This window comes from Crinia signifera, chromosome 8 (assembly GCF_055691185.1).
Source record: "Crinia signifera chromosome 8, ASM5569118v1, whole genome shotgun sequence".
Lineage (NCBI taxonomy): Eukaryota > Metazoa > Chordata > Amphibia > Anura > Myobatrachidae > Crinia > Crinia signifera.
Genome location: NC_139224.1, coordinates 31,672,925 through 31,688,746, shown reverse-complemented (window position 1 = coordinate 31,688,746; position 15,822 = coordinate 31,672,925).

The following is a 15,822-nucleotide window of genomic DNA, read 5'->3' as shown; positions in this document are numbered from 1 at the left end:
GGTTAAAAACTACAAAAACCTCTTTGAGGGAAACAAGGCCTTGAGTTTCCACATCTGGGCAGTTTATCCCCACTTAAATAAGCTCTAGAAATGTTAGATTTTTCAATGACCTATGGCTTGGATTAAAAAAAGAATGAGTTCCATTATCTGCTTCTGGCAAATCTAAAGCTCGGTGGGCGCAACTTACCAGAAATACAGTATCTTTTCTTGCAAATGAGCACATTTTATAAATGGCCAGGGCCTGAAGAACAGACACTGAATGCCCTCTACCCAACTGGTTTATCTTTGATCTATGAATCTTGTAGCGCAACGAACTAGACGTAAATCTAACATTGTCTGAATTAAACTCAAATCAACAGAACATTTAGTAATTGGAACCAATTTCTTAATTTTAAAAGCCCCAAAGGAAACCAGCGATAAAACGAAATAGAAGAGTGAAGCCTCTTAATCATCAGTTGCACTCTGAGAAAACACATTAAGGTCTTTAAGAGGCCAAGATGATTGGGCATACAGGAATCTCCAATCTGCAGTCTTTCCCTTGCCCAACCCTTACCTCGTATGCGCTTTATCACATCATGTAAAGGCCCTCTTTATCACATGTAAAGTACACTGTGAAATTTGGGCCTGTTTCACCTGATACCGGTGGATGTGGCTATGGGATTGGCTCAAATCACATGTGTATGACATCCGATCTGATGCACATAGGACCCCGCATTGGATCATACCGTACCGGAGAGCATACGTGCTGCAGATCAATCTTATGTGCAACCATCAGCGGCACATCGTGGGTGCTTTTTAGCACCCACGATGTATTGCATTCAATGCAGGTGGACTCTGAGAGCCGGGCAGAGGGAGCTAGGCAGGGGCATGCAGAAAGCCGTGCAAGAGGAATCAGGTGGCGAGCATTTTATAAAAAAAAACAACATACAAATGAATAGGCAGCCTGGGTCCTGCGTCCCCCTCCCAGAGCTGGGCAGTGGGAGTAGAGAGGACGTGCTGCCGCTGAAGCACTACCTATCTCCCGCTGCTCAGTGCCTTGTGCTGAGCGGAGGAGAGAGGCAGCTGCAGCAGCAGCAGCCTGTCCTCTCTCTCCCTGAGCAAGTGTCCCACCCCCCTGTACTGCCTGATAATTTTTTTTACAGGGGTGTCACCACGGTTCCTCTAGTTGGCTACATCCCCTTTTTTACTGGGGCTGAAGTGCTGTTTACATTGGACATAGGTATGAGTATGGGTCTTCTGTATGTGCAGACCACTAACCATCAGATTTTCTGAAATCTAAGATACACCATGAAATTCATTTTGTAGTAGCCTTTGTGCAGCCTGCAAAACTTCAGCCTAGTAGAAATCAATCCCAAACTGTAATATATATATATATATATATATATATATATATATATATATATATATATATATATATATATATATATATATATACAGTATAAACAATAGTTAAGCTTTATAGAGCATGCAAACAATGCCATAAAATTGTTTAAGTTCAAAGGCACGTTCCAGAAGACAGACACTCAAAACAATATTCCTCGCAGACATTGACTTTCCTATCTCTCACATTCTTGGAGCAGTTGTCTAATTTCCTCATCTCTAAGGAACTTTACAGTCAGCCAAGTTTGTGCTCTTACCCCAGACTTCTCTGGACATTATCATCAATACTTCTGACGTTCAGCAGAGAGAAACCTTGGGCTATGTGTTTGAGAAATGAACGGCTTGGACCACAATTCCTTTGATGTTGTATAGTGAAACAAACAAGAAAAAAAATAATTACATCTCTACAGTTGTTCTTTTTATGTAGAAACTTTTTTTCCCTGCATCTGATCCCCCAGGCTGTCGTGTTCAATTCCGCTACTGAACCAGAGTCACCCTCAGGGCAGTGTGGCTTGCTTGCCATTTCTTAGTTAATGAAGGCTGACTTCTATGTCCCCAGCTCAAAACAAACAGCTTATTCTACATTAAAATGTTGTTACCTGTTATGTCATTTCTCATTGTTGTGTTTTTATTTACTTTATAAGAGACTGTCTTATTGCTTAGGCATTCTGCATTGCACACATCATAAGCTGCCTCGTTTTTTAAAAACTTTGTTTTACGTCAGTAATGTACAGTAGTATTAAGATTTTGGCCCAGATGTATCAAGCTTCAAAAAGTGATAGAGTGATAAACAACAATCAGCTCCCACCTGTTATTTTTTAAACCCCAACTGTGACACGGCAGGTAGGAGCTGATTGGCTGTTTTTTTATCACTCTCCACGTTATCACTTTTTGAAGCTTGATACATCTGGTCTTTTTTAAAAGAACGTAACCAGGATTCCCTACACAGCTCCTAGTCTTAATTTTACTTAAATAAAAGCTCTGACTTATTTAACCCTTTGAGTGCCAAGGGAATTCGGCAAAAATATGGAGTGAAAATTGCCAAGCAAACCTTTTTTGATGTGCCAAGGTTGCTATAAGAGATCCTCAAAATATCCGTTAAAAATGCCAGCTCCGCTCACAGCGACTGTTCTTTGCAAAATGTATCTAACAATTATATTAACATACAGACGTGATTTTTAAAAGATGCCAAGAGATCAGGCGGGATCCAAACCTATGGGTTGCATGAGCACTGGAGCATACAAACCAGTGAGTGCAGTGGTTGCACATGCCCTGCACTGCCAGGCCCCTTCAGATACCCCAGATCTGGTCATTGTTACCTTAAACCCTTCTCAGCAGAGATGTTTATGTGTTGCCCTGGATATAAAAGAAAGCATTAATATGCATTTGACCCCCAACCTCAAATTGGGGACTACTTGTGTGTGCTGTAGATGGATGTCTGAAAAGGGGTAGCAGCATAGAAGCATAGAGGGGTAGGGTCAGTGGCGGTTTTTACATATGGGCTGCAGGGCTGCATCGCCCACAGGTAAAATCCGCCACTGTAGTGAAGCCAGATGCAGTCTGTGAGACTGCACTGGCTTCACTGTGACTGGCACTGACTTCCTATTGGAAGTCCGACCTGCCAGTCACCCAAGGCAGTCCCATTGGGAGGTGTTCCCTCCCTCTGGGATGCCTCTATGGGCTGCTGCATGGCAGCCCATAAAATCCAGGGTCTGCACATGCGCAGTACCTACGGCAGTACTGTCCATGTGCTGGTCCCTATATTGTACAGGCTCCAGGACTGTGATTTCACTTCTAGGGCTGTTGCCGAAGCAGTCCATAGAAGCTGGCTACATGCGCAGTACAGAGGTTGTCCCGGTGCCTGTCATCATTATACAAGCACTGGGAACAATGCAGCCGGGACCAAGAGGAACAGCAGAGGCAGGAGGGAGCCGGCATTGCAGCCAGCGGCAGCCCCCCTCCAGTCCTACCATAAGGTAGGAGCCACCACTGGGTAGGGTGCACTACCCCATGGCTTCCTTATGTTTTTAATGCTTTGGATGTATACCCAGCAGTCCCGGAGATGATAGGCTATCCCCAGGCTCTCCCTTACACTGTGTACATGTGTGCATGCCTCTGCAGAAGCAGGTTGCACAGAACAGGAGCCTAGGACTCGGGAGGGATGAGCGGAGGGCCCTTCCTCCTCCAGCCGGACCTCATCTTGGTCACCGCCCATGAAACGGCAATGTTGAATAATAATGAGTCAGTCTGACTCAATACAATTCTACCAACTGCTGGCCCTTTAACTTTTGCAGGGGCCAGCAGCAACACCACTTCCTAATGGACCTCTATCATCTTGCAGCACATGTAGAGTTACCCAGAAGTACTGGATTCCAGGAACGCTTGCACTCTTGCAGGCATGTAAACCTTGAAGCAAGAAACCCATACTAATGAGCATGTAACCCCTGTCAACAAAATTTAATTTCTGCCAATTAGCAAGAAACCCCTGGCAATGAGCATGTAGGTAGAAATTTAATAATTAATGTATGGGGGCAAGAAGCGGCACCAGAAATCTTTTTGGCAGGGGTGCAACACTGATTATGGCACTTACAATTCTATACAGTATTGCACACAGAAATGTTTGTACTGTAGGTGTGTGTCAACTGCTGCACGCAGATTGAAGGGGGGTATTCCATCCTGGCTGCTATTTCCACCTGTGTCGTTTTCGACAGCATTGAAGGCAGTTTCCGACAAAACAGATCCGACTTTTTTTTATACCTGGATCCATTTTGTTGGAAAGGGCCATAGATTGAGGAATTCTCACTAATTTTTTAACAATTTGCAGCCCATTTTGCCAAACCTCAGACTTTCCAACTTCGACAGTTGGAACTTTGAACTCCGACTGTCGATAATAACAAAAACTGCGTGGGATTCTGACTGTCGGGATTTACCGACAGTAAGAATCCAAGATTAAATACCCCCTAATATGGAAATGTGTAGCAGAATGGATGAACCAGGGTGTAAAATTCCATCCTAGACTTGTTCCTTATTATATTAAAAATGAATTGGTCTCTGGGACCTTTTATATCTTACCTTGTCTCTTGAAAGCCGGCTACTTCAGCAATTTACAATATGAACTAACAGCTATACTGTACATATCTTATCTTAGATAAATGTCAATATATATTTCTCTCTCCCCCACTCTCTCTTGATTTGATATAGTTTGTCAAGATGCGTGAAGAGAATCTTCATTACAAAACAACCTTCAGAATATTTCAGCGAACAAAAAAAAAAAAGATTCATCTCGCCTTCAAAATTGTTGAATTTATTTTGAGAACAGTGAGTACTAGACAGTTTAATGACACATCTATAATGGGTTATGAAGAACAAGTTGCTGAAACAATGAAAACTCTCATTAGATTTTCCCTCGCAGTCCATTTTTTAACAGTCACACTTTCATGAGAGAAGTGATTTTCATGCAAATATTGCACGATCTACAATATTTTCAATAGAGATAAAGGAGTAAAAAAAAAAGTTTTTGGAATCAATTTAACTTTTTTTTTTTTTTTGGGGGTTGTCATTTCTCTGATGAAATGAACAGCCAAGTTTACAGCTGTCAGGATCTCCATAGGAGACAAGGACAAAGACAGAAAATAAGACAAAAAACAAAACTGTATGACTCGCCAATACCTCTAAACAAGGAGCTGACAGCTTGGTAGCGGCAAGTCTCTGACATTTAATCTCCCGAACATATTGCTGCTGTCTACAGTGTGGCAGGATATTTATAAATATGGGATATTAAAGGTATTTAATATGTATATTCAGCAGCAGGAGATGGACAAAGCAGATCTTTTTTTTTTAGAAGGTTTAACAAAAATAAATGATGTGCGCGATGAGAAAGCAGAAGTACATATGCATCAAAAATACATATTATTAAATATGGCACACGTGAAATACATATGAATTGGTTAACATTCATATTTAATGCTATATACATATTGTTTTGCTGTGGAATAATAATTGCACAAAAAGATTAAGCTACATGGATGTGTATTTATACATTGCAATGTCCGATGCATAATAACCCTAGCACGGGTTTGTTTACCCATTATAATAAAATCTGCATAGTTTACAATGCGCATATTTAAAAATACCAGCTTATAAAAGGCTCTGTGATACAATCCCATCACTGGTACAAAAAATAAAAATAAAAACAACTTGCATTTGAAGTGACCCTGATATTCCATTATAATTGTTTTTTTTTTATAAAAAGCACTAGAAAATAACAAAGGGGAATTTTACATACAATAAGCCAGCAGTAATGGACAAGCTCAGTAACAATGCCTTATAAAGTATTGTATAAAGCTTTCAATACTGTTAAGTGCTCCTTATTAATTTATCAGAACCCCTTTGATTTTCATGAAATATTCAGACGACATTGTTTACTTAAGGCAGGGGTGGCCACACCTGCCCTCAAGATCTACCAATAGTTGATGTGTTTCAGGCCACCTGTGGATCTATAGTAGGAATGAATGCAGCAGGTTTGAAAATGTGACCGTTAGTAATAACTACAGCTGTGCTCCAGATAGGTGGTCTGGGGAATGTGACTGTTAGTAATGACTACAGCTGTGCACCAGCTAGGTGATCTGGGAAATGGGACAGTTAGTTATGACTGCAGCTGTGCACCAGCTAGGTGATCTGGGAAATGGGACAGTTACTGTAGTAATGACTTTAGCTGTGCACCTGCTAGGTGATTTGGAAAACGTGGACCATTGGCAGATCATGAGGACCGGTTTGGCCACCCCTGACATAAGGTAACTGCCCTCTGTTTTTCTATGTATACCCTCTCTGCTAAAAGGCAGTTGATTAATTCTGGGCCAGATGTATCAAGCTTCAAAAAGTGATAAAGTGGAGAGTGATAAACAGCCAGCAAATCAGCTCCTACCTGTCATATTTCAAACAAAGCTTGTAGCATGGCAGGTAGGAGCTGATTGGCTGATTTTTTATTGCTCTCCATTTTATCACTTTCTGAAGCTTGATACATCTGGCTGTCTATCTGGAAGGTGATCTCCATGGTATGACTATATGGAGCCAGTGGTGGATGCACATTTTTTGTTTTGGGGGGCAGGTGAAGAATAAATCCTGACCCCTCCCTCTCTACTCATTGCTCTTCCCACTTCCAGCCCTGGCTCCTCTTATTTTCAGAGAGTGACCTCACATGATACCTTTATCGCTTGTATGTTGTTGTATTTTGCAACATCTATGTTTGAAAAATTCTTCTGTGACCATGTTAATTATTTTTTTTACCTTTGAGCAAACGTACATGGGAACAGCACTGATTATCAATTTACATGGTTTCCAATGTACACTGTTCTGAGTGTTAATGACACAGGGGAGAACGAGATCCTGTTCTAGGCCCACACAGCCAGTTGCCCTAAATTCCCAATACAACCCCCTACAGATTGTAAGCTTGTGAGCAGGGCCCTCCTACCTCCTATGTCGGTTTGTTACTACCCAGTTTGGTATCACCGCTTCCCTTTGTAAAGCGCAGTGGAATTTGCTGCGCTATAAGAAGCTGTAAATAAACAAATAAAATAACAACCCAATGTTACCTGATATAAAAAGAAGACACTGGCAATAATTGTATTCTGGACTGATACCCACAGACAAAGGCATTGCCATGTTTGACAGATAAACAGAGATTTTACCATCGCTGCTTTAACATTTGTTCATAAATCCCACGATCCAACAAGTGATCCTTATCAAAAGCCATGAAAAATCTGAGCAGTAGGTTCTCTACACTGCTGTCCTAAACATGTATTAAATTGGTATTCTCTGCATCAGTGGACAACCTATCTAGAAATGTTAAAGGGATTGAGACACTCAGCTATTATTTATGGTTGACAGACAGTTTGGTAACACAACGGTGCTCTTGTTATCTTGGGAAACATTTGTAACTGACTATAGGCCATAAAATGAAAACAACAGACCACATTCTGTCACTAAAGACACTTGAAACAAATATACTGTGAATGCATAGCTGGCCAAAGCAGACATAAAAAGCGATTGAATAATTCATCACTATTTATCATTATCTGCACCAATAGCAGCAATGTCCTGCTTCATGTTCACATGGGGTGTTATCATTTACAGCAAAATGCTATTTGAGATTTAAAAGCAATGGACAAAATAATGTAAACAACATTGACAACAACAGTGTGTAGTGCTATAAAAAGATAGAGAGAAACAAAAAGGTTGAAAAGTCACATGGGCCCTTATTCTGATTCGGTCGGTACGGCCCGCGTGCGGCCGTACCGCCGATGTTTGGACTCTGCACATGCGCAGAGGTCAATCTGCGCATGTGCAGCCCCCTTCGCCGCAGACGTATTTCGTCCGCCGCAAAGGGGGCGTATAGGGGCGTGAGAGGCTTCATGCCCTCATTTCCCTATGTGTACGCCCCGCGTTTCATGGGCGTTCCCATGCAAACGCGGGGCGTATGCATGGTAATGAGGGCATGACGCCCTCATTACCATGACATGGGGGCGGAAAGCTGACGTCGCCGGATGTCAGCTTTCAGCCCCCATACAAGCTACCACACGGACGATTGTCCGTGTGGTCTTAGCTTGCGGGAGCTGCCGCGGCGTGCGGGCCTGCCTTCGATGGTCGACGACCATCGAATGCAGGGGGCAGCTCCCACCATGGTGGAGGCGTAGCCTCCACCATTTTAATGCGGATCGCCAGCCGTCCGTGTACGGACGGCCGTGGCGATCCGTCTGGTGGGCGGCCCTTGGTTTGTGCGGTCGGAGCCCCGTGTGCGGCTCTGACCGCACCAACCAGAATAAGGGCCATGGGGAGGATGGGGAGGATGGAGAAAACATGGGACATGGAGTGTGAGAAGTAGGAATGAACATATTTACCCTTGAGGGACAGCATCTGTGTAAGAGATGTGCAGCGCTCACATTTGGTATATAAATTCAAATAAAAAATGTTATGTAAAAAAAAGATTACATTACCTATATAAGGAAGGAGGGGGTTCGGGAACCGCACAAGGTCCTACCCACCAAGTGTGAATTGGGTCGAAAGGGACCCCTTTCACCACTCAGGTGGGGTGTGGCCTGAGTTGCCTGTAACCAACTTCCTTTGACGTAATGTCCCTTGCGGGATAAGGGGTCTTTGTGTGTTGGTGGTGCTCCCCTGAGTACAGTGTATATATTAATAAATACCATTAAAAGTTAAATTTTAAATCAAAATCAGAAAACAAAGAGTGCCCCACAAAAAGAGTCCAATTACCTATATAAGGTAAACATTACAGGTCATTATGATGAATAAAAATGTTTGCTTGGAAATTTTCACACCAATTTCGATAAATTCACCTGGCACTCAAAGGGTTCAACAGATGTTTTGGGCTGCAGTCGCTATGGTAATTGACAAGACCTGATTAATCAATAGGCTGATCAGGCTGCAGCCTAGGGAGAATACAGACACCTGGGAGATGGGTTCTGGAGGGGCAACATGCTGGCACAAAAGACTGCACCGGGATGGGAGCGCTTCCTGGTGCCGTTGAAGTTAGGTGGAGCAAGGTTTCCGGAGATCCCCCCCCCCGGCAACTGTCGGAGACAAAGTTGGGTCAAGCAAGGTCTTGTGAGATTTTTCCCAGCAACTGTCGTAGCAGCAGTGCCCACTGGGATTGCCGGTGTCACCCTGGCAGGGGCACCTGGAAAAAGAGATCTTGTGATAGCCGTGGCTGGCTTCACCGCTAAGGCTGTGATTGGTGCCACTACCACCATTGCCAGCACTGCTAGGGTGGTAAGCAGCAATATGAATGGAGCTGAGTCACCAATTGCTCCTCCCTCCCAAGTCTACCATATGAAACCAAGTTGAAATGTGATGCAATAAAAGACCTTCAACAGCTGTGATAACTCAGATTTAGCAGAAAGCCCAATCTACACTAGTTGTGAATAGAAATAGCCTTATTCTGCATCTCATCCGTAAACTAAAAAAAGCCAGGAAATCTAAAATGTTCCATTGATTTGCCAATGTTCTTTTCTTGTTGCATCTACAGTATGTAGCGGGAAATTGAAGGGGAAGAAATAAGTCACTGAAACAATAGTACAGTCAAGATGATAATGAATCAAGGCAACAACAATAAGCAATATGACCAAATGATTTTAATTAGATTGAGAATAAAAACAACATTCAATTTTTAAAAGCTATTGAAATCCCCTTGCTATTTTCAAGGTGAAGCTGATGAAAAGATGTGGTAATTAATTCAGCCCGTGAGAGGACAATATAATATGCTAATTGTGCTGTATTCTGTTTTGTTCTGTAGAATAAAATTAAAATTTAGACACGTGAAAAGCACAGATGAAGCTTTACTTGGAGCGTGTGTGCATTCTAGAGACTGATGGCTCGGTACTTACCCCCATGTTCTCCAGGGAGTACCTACAGTATGGGCACCGCCTCTGGTCAAAGTTGGGCAGTGCTTCCTTGAATCCTAGTTGTAAGTGACAGTTGGTGGCAAAGGTTATAGTCTCCGAGTTCAGTGGCTATGCGGGATACCTGCGTGAATATATTTTTTAAAGGGGCAAAAACTATGCCTTGTAAATGATTGCCTCTTTAAAAAATGTCAGAGTTTGGATGGCTTCCTGCACAGACACAGTACTCGGAGGCTATTGCACCTGCCCCCTGATCTTTGGTATGGGTAGTATGCAAAAAGCGTTTCAGTATATTTTGTCGACATCCAGGATGTTAACAAGGTGGTAATTACAACATGTTCATTGACCATGTCAACATTCATTATGTTGACATTGTTGAAATGTTGATATCATTAGATGTTGACAAAACAAAGTGTCACAGTTCAGTAGCTTCACTTTTCTAGTGAAATACCTACATACCAGCAGTAATTAAACCTAAACCTCCTTACTCGCAGCCTAACCCTCCCACTAGTGCTCAAACAAAACCCTTCTCCTAGTGCCTAACACTAAATATCTCTCCTGAAGCCTAACCTAAAGTATCTCCTTAGTGTCCATAGGCGCCGAAACCGTGGGTACTCTGGGGCCCGAGCACCCACGGAAAGTCAGGAGCACCCACGGCACGGGCCACGGCAGCAGGGTCCCAGCAGCGGATATGCCGTCAGTAGCGGGGATCCCTGCGGCGGATGGGAACTAGCAGCGGTATTAATACCGCTGCTAGTTCCCATCTTCCGCAGGGACCCTGCTGCTGATTACATTTCCGATGCTGGGCCCCCGCTGCTGCGCTGCCACTGCCAGGATCCCCAATAGGAGCCGCGGGTGAGTCCCGTTTGGGTCCAGGGGAGAGAGCACCCACTGAAAAAAATGTTAATCAGTGCCCCTGTTAGTGTCTACCTTGAGTTGAAAAGGAAATCCCTGTGTTTGGGATCTTGACAGAACACAGAACCCTACCCCTTATCCTACGCCTAGCTATCCCTAATACACCCACCCCACATCCCAACCTTGACTGTCCCTTCTGCAGTCTAAGCCTAACCTCTCACATCTATACACCCTAACCTTATCCGGATTAGGGTCTGTGCGGGGATCCAGGGCAACAAACTTGTGGAGGCCCTATCAATTATATTATCAAAGGGATATCTGCAGAATATAAGGCAGATAATAGGCACTTTGGACCTTATTTAGGTCCATTCGCAGTGGCCCAATCATTCGCACGGAGCCAATGTTTTCTCAATGCGCATGCATATTTCTGAGCATGTGCATGTGATGGGTGCATGCGGCCACAGAAAACGGATAGTTCGCCGGGTGCACTCATCCAACCTTGTGGCCAGTGGTGGTGGTGCGGTGGGCAGGGTTACTCGCTCATGGGAACGCCCAGCGTTTCCAATGAAGTCAGGTCTATGGATACACACACACTGCTAAATTCACAGCTCTAATGGACTAATTTGGGGATCAGCTTAATTTCCACCTAGGGAGCATTATAGGAACAAGCAGGACCCCACCATAAGTATATCTGTTTCCGTTGTCGTATTGCAATACTTCTTCATTTTTAACTATTTAAATTGCATTTCTGTATTACTTATTACTTTACTTTACTTACTTTACTTTATTACATTACTTATTCTTTATTTCTACTCTTATAGTATGTTATTAATTCGTCACAATAATCAATTGAGATGATAGCATTGTATTAATAAATGTATTTTAATTATAATTGTAATACCCAATCATCATTTAGCAGAGCTCCCCCTTTTTCATGAATATTGTATACAGTTTCCAGGCTGCTGGATTGGGCCTACTTACATCTTTGGCAGTGGCAAATAATGGGGGATAACTACAGTATGTAATTGGCCACAAAATAATATTACGCACAGTTGTCTCCAATATTCAAATTATGGCAACAGTGCCAAATACATAAATGCCAACACAGTGCAGGTACAAAAATCCCCCCCCACAGTGCCAAATACATAAATGCCCCCACAGTGCAGGTACAACCCCCCCCCCCACAGCACCAAATACATAAATGCCCCCACAGTGCCAAATACATAAATGCCCCCACAGTGCAGGTACATAAATGCCCACGCAGTACCTGTGCCAGTGACGAGGGAGGGGGAGTGCAGTGGGACATGGGTGGGTGTGCCACTGCTGAGCAGGTGGGTGCTCATCAATTTCCATGGGTGCTCGGGCCCTCAAGCATCCACAGAATCGGCACCTATGACTGCACATGCGCCAGTCCCGGCGCCTGTCATCATAGGACAGGCGCCGGGGATGGGAAAAGGCAACAGCGGCGACGGTGACAGGGGGAGGATGGTGCCTGCGGCCAGAGGCAGCCTCCCTCCCCGAAAGAGGTAGGAGCCGCCACTGCTTAAATATGTCCCTAAATGTGAAATGTCAGAAAAATACACAATATTCTCAGTCAAAATACAAAATGAAGTGACTATTCTGTTGATTATTTTATAGAATTATTAGTCATAGTTGTGTTATGTATTCAAAGTAGCAACTAGCAAGCCAAAGATTTATATCTGTGGAATCAGTTGTCAAAGCTTAATGCAATATTAAAATGATTGTTCACCTTTGGTTAAGCAAAGTTATACCAATTGGGACACGTATGCTCTTCTTTTGTAGAGTAAACTTTCATAACACAGTAGAAGTTCCTAGAGCCTGATGTGTTATTTGTTACGATCCAGGTAATAATAAAACGTATATTGTTACCTCTCCAGTGTTTCTCCAGACGTCACCTGACGTTGCAGCAATCCCTGCCTGTCATGTCTGCCTGTCAGCTCCAGTCTCCTGTAGCTCAACCATGTGCTGTACAAACACTGTTTCCCTCGTTCCTTGGACATGGGAGCAGCCATGCCCATTTTAGTAACCTGTTTGTTCACAGCCAATCTTGAGCATCCTTTTGTCCTGCTAAATGCTCAACCAATGACAGCACACTGGCTGCCAGTCATATACTGGGTTGAGACCAGGGAAGTGGCCAGTTCAATTATGTCCACAGCCTAGATGTTTCCTGTGATGTCTGCAGCCTAGCTGCTGCCTGTGCTGTTGCTCTTGTAAGAAACACTACCTTGCATAGACTCTAATTACATTCAACTGCTAAGTCTGGCTACTAGAAGTATTTCTGGTATTAACCTGTTCAGTTCCAGCTGATTCCAAGGATTCCTGTTACCTGTATGGTGCTACTCCATCGATACTCAGCCTATCAATCTCCATCGGTTCCACACGACCTCCTGAGCTTCCCACTAGCATCCAAGCTAGTCTCCAGTGACATTCAGTCACCATCTGTCCAACATCAGATCACCATCATTCTATTTCAACTCCCCATAAGTTCCAGTTGACCTCCTGAGTTTCCTACTAGCTTCCCACCTAGTCTCCAGTGACAATCAGTCACCATCGGTCAACCATCTGTATTTGCCATCAGTGATTTTCCAGCACCATCATTATCATTGGTGTTCCATTATTGACCTCATGCATCATCGGTGTTCCATCATCAATAGTTTCACACCATTGGTGTTCTACCATTGATTGTCTACATGAAAGATTTCCATTGATTTTCAGCTGCCCCATCTAGACCCAATTCGCACAGCATCTTCCAACTCTTGTAGTTGGTCAGTACCACCACGTCATTCTCTTAATATTGCATCCCTGTACCTGCATTATTATCTGGACTCCATTGGTGTTCCTACACTGCACCATACCCCATTGTCAATACAGTTGTTATTATTGCTAAGTATTATCTGGACTCCATCAGTGTGCGAACACTGCTACCACTAAGCCTTGAAAAAGATTCTAAATCGAAACGCGTTGGCTGGCTTTCTGGATCTGCACAACCTCCTTTTTAATATTTGGACCATTCTATGCTGGACATTTAAACAAAGGTACCGGGTGTTCACTCACCGTCATCTCTAAGCTTATCCGGAGAGTTTATTGGTGTTATTTAGTGTGAGTCTCAATCAACATCTATCACCCACCTTTGGATTTTTTTACAGTGTACCTATGGTCTAAGTGTATTTTAATAATTTTTTGGCATTAAAATAAATTTTTTCAAGCAAAAGAAACCCAGATGTGCTTTGAAAATTCCTGCCAATTGTGAGTTATTGGTACGCTTGCCTCAAAAAGAATCTTTATCTTGTGAGTGAAAAACGTACGCCCAATCTATTTCTTTTGGACACCAGGGTGGACTTGGTGAAGGCTATACTATCATTGAGAAAAAAAAAAAAAGATACCTTTACGTATTTGAAATACACACTCCTTTTGTGAGTGTGGTACGTTCTATTTCCATTTCCCTTGTATGTTTTGAAGTATAAATACAGTTCTACACATTGTGTTCTTTTCCTTTTTCCGCATATCGACTCACAGGGACGGGAGAATTGAAGAGAACACACACAGACAGCGCTTGAATATATTCTTACCCCTGTTTTATTTATCACTGCTACCACTAAGTACTCCAAGCTCTCATAGACTACATTAGTGTTCCTATGCTGCACCTATTGCTTACTACTTATATTATTCCTATGGCACTGAATCCTGTTTGTTGTTATTGCTGTTCATATTCTCTTCAAGTCTCATCGTTCATCACCTGTACCATTTTTGGTACAGGTTGAGTATCCCCTATCCGAAATGCTCGGGACCACGAGCATTCCGGATAGTGGAATTTTTCGGTTTTTAGAAATTTTTTTTAGGCTTACTTACCTGTCCCCCGATGGTGTCTGGTGGTCCCTCGGCGTCCACGCAGTCCCCGGTCATCCACAGCAGGCCTCCGGCATCTTCTCCAGGGCCTCCAGCAGTCCCAGGAATGCATTGCGCGGGTGTGCATTCCTGGGACCGCTGGAGACCCTGGAGAAGATGCAGGAGGCCTGCTGTGGACGCCCTGGGACTTGGTAAGTATGAAAAGAGGGTTGGGGGGGGGGGGGTAAAAATAAATAAAAATTGAATAATTCCCAAAACCACGGTTTTTGGAATAATTCGGATAATGGATGCACGGATACAGGATACTCAACCTGTATTAATAAAGAGCTTTTACATTGTGGTCCTGCTTCTAAACTAACTCTCTTGGGTGCCTCTTGGTAAAGCGCAGTAGCCTTATCAAGGCACCTCAGTTTGTGTACCAGTCATCCTCGACGCCAGTGGTTGTTTCCAGTTCGGATCTGACCACAGGCGTGACATTATTAGCTAAGAAAAGGACTAACATTCGTTAAGTACAGTATATTGGCTTCCAACTACTTATATATCAACTCACCAGCAGTGTATTCCCTGTATTGCCCCAAAATAATAAGGTACCATTCTGCCATAATAGGCAATTGCTGCGCTAATGTGCAATGTACCATACTGCGCAAAATGCATATGCACGCTACCTGCTAACATATGCTAGAATGCATTCTAATTCAGAGATATAATTTCGACTTTGACACCAGGGGTGAAATGTAATAGGTTGAGAAATTCAGAAAGTGAGAGATTTGGTAAGAAATCTCCATTTTTTTTTAAAGCGGCATCATTTACACTGAAAAATCAAACTGGTTTTGCAGTGTAAATGATTGCCGCTTTAAAAAAACTGGAGATTTCTTACCAAATCTCTCACTTTCTGAATCTCTCATCCTATTACATTTCAGCCCTGGTTTAAGGTATATCCATGCTTAAGTTAAGGTGACTTAAGCAGGGCCGTAACTAGGGGGGACTGGGGGGTCAGGTGCCCCGGGCGCTGCATGGGGGGGGGGGGGGCGCTGTGAGGTCTGGGCAGCAGCGGAGGTCCGGGGACAGGCAGCGGGGTTCCGGGGACTGGTGTAGCCACTGTAGTGGCAGCTTGCTTTCACTCCGTCTCCTACTAGCGCTATTTGCCTGGCGGCGGGAAGCGCTGATGACTTCGAAAAGACTTGCCGGACGCTGATTGGCTAAATTCAGCTGCCTTGCCCCGGGTGCCATAAACCCTAGTTTCGGCCCTGACTTAAGGTCTGCATTAGAGATGGACAAAAAGACAATGCTGAATTCAAGTAGCACT